Source organism: Schistocerca nitens, chromosome 6 (assembly GCF_023898315.1).
Source record: "Schistocerca nitens isolate TAMUIC-IGC-003100 chromosome 6, iqSchNite1.1, whole genome shotgun sequence".
In the NCBI taxonomy this organism is placed as follows: domain Eukaryota; kingdom Metazoa; phylum Arthropoda; class Insecta; order Orthoptera; family Acrididae; genus Schistocerca; species Schistocerca nitens.
Window position 1 is genome coordinate 566,818,990 of NC_064619.1, and position 2,252 is coordinate 566,821,241.

Here is a 2,252-nt window from a genome sequence, read left to right on the forward strand (position 1 = left end):
ACTGATAGTTCAGTAACATTCACACCTGTCAGCACCTTCTTCCTTTGGAATAGGAATTTTTACATTCTTCTTGAAATCTGAGGGTATTTTGCCTGTTCATACATCTTGCACACCAGATGGAAGAGTTTTGTCATGGCTGACTCTCCCAGGGCTGTTAGTAGCTCTCACTGATTGTCGTCTATTCCCAGAGCCTTAATTCGACTTAGATCTTTCAGTGCTCTATCGAATTCCTCCATGCAGTATCATCTCTCCCATCTCATCTTTATCTACATCCTGCTCCATTTCTATAATATTGCCTTCGATTGGGACTGGCTTCCCGTTTGAGCTCTTGATATTCATACAGCTGCTTGTCTTTTCCAGAAAGGGCACTTTAATTTTCTAGTAGGTGGAATCCATCTTTCACCTAATGAAACGTGTTTTTAAATCCTTACATTTGTCCTATAGCCGTTCCTGTTTAGCGATTTTGTACTTCCTGACGACCCCATTTTTTAGACGTCTGTATTCTCTTTCGCCTGCTTCATTTGCTGCAGTTTTATATTTTCTCCTTTCATCAGTTAAATTCAATATCTCCTGTGTGTTCTAGGATCTATATTATTCTCTTTTCACCTATTTGCCTTCACTGTTTCATCTCTCAAAACAATTCGTTCGTCTTCTGCTGTATTCCTGTATTCCTTTTCCCTGTTCATTCATATACTCTCGAAATCTCTTCATGCATTCACCATGTTAAAACTTTTCGGTTTGTGTATCTTGTCTTTGAAGTTTCACCGTGAATAGTTACTTATTTAACGATGTTCCATAGGCTACACGATTTCGCATATCTTCTTTGACCGTAATTTCTACCATAGTTCATTCCAACCAAGCAACTTTGACCTACAGATAGCTGATTATACTAAATATCATTTTGCTAGTCCTCTGTTGTCCATTGTACAAATAAGCTGGCATAATTTCAAGCGTCACTTACATTCGCTTTAGTGAAACTGTCAGTCTGTTATGACGTACTGATATCTTCTCTTAATCTAAGTTCTGTTTTCATGTGTGTGGTAATTTATTTTTCTAAGAACGTATGGTTCGTATGAAATCGTATAGTATTCTTTCACTGTAGTATCTTATCGTTACCACCAGAGCTGGTGTCTCGAAGGTTCCAGCAGGCGTCAGGAGCGGCACTTTGTACATTGCAAATGAAGAACCTCCAGACTGCCGACCACCGAAGGCCGCCAGGCACTGTTATAAGTCACTGGCTTCTGGGCACCAGTCTCCCAGTAGCGTTTACTTCTAGTCGAGATTACTTCCGTGTCGTTACTTTGTGCCTAACACTACAACGAGCTGTTCATAATTAGCTCTACCAGCAAACATTTAGTGTACATAGACGCACGCCGGTTTCAGGCCTCGGCTTATTCGAGAGCTGTTCGGAAAGTAAAGCCCGAGAGGTCCTGATATGGAAACGACACTGAAAATCCGATTAAGCTTTGCACAGATGCGTTGGGCAATGTCTCTAGTACGGCTGTCGATCGCGTCATGTCACTCTGTCTACTTCTGAGGGCATAGTTAGCATGTAAACATGCCTAGAACAATAGTGACTCTCGACAAGTATGGGTACCCGCTGTGAGGCTTCGCCTGATGTCATGCAAGCCCCACATAACATACCTGTCACGCATCTCCTTCTTCATGACAATTCGGCTGCACATTGCACGGGCAACGAGGACGCCCCTGCAGCGTTTTCGATGGGACGTGTTAGATCGTCCACAATACAGCCCAGATTTGTCTCCGTTTGATGTTCATATTTGCTCACATGAACTGTGAAGACAACATTTTGGGACAAAGAACTGCTGACAAGCGTAGATAAGTGGCGGAGAGCACAGGCGGCTGTCTTCTATGACGTTGGTATTGAAAAGTTGATACAATACTACGACAAACTTCTAATCAGAGTGGCAACTATGTAGAGAAGTAGCTGGGAGGTGTATCAAACTGCTGCAAATAAAACATTTCTTATTTACACTGTGGCTTCCATTTCGCGTCCGATTGGCCCGTACTTTCCGAATAGCCACAAGTCGTCAACAGTGTGACCTTTCTTCATCCACAACTTGAGTACAATATATTTAAAGTGCATTTGTCTCAAGTAATGTTTTGCTTTCCTGTCCACATTGCCACGGTGAGAAATTCTTTTGTGCCTGGCACCCTTTTATCATTAACAACATGGATATAACAAATGGCTCCTCAACATAGTTGTTGCCAACTCTCATAATAACATTTAT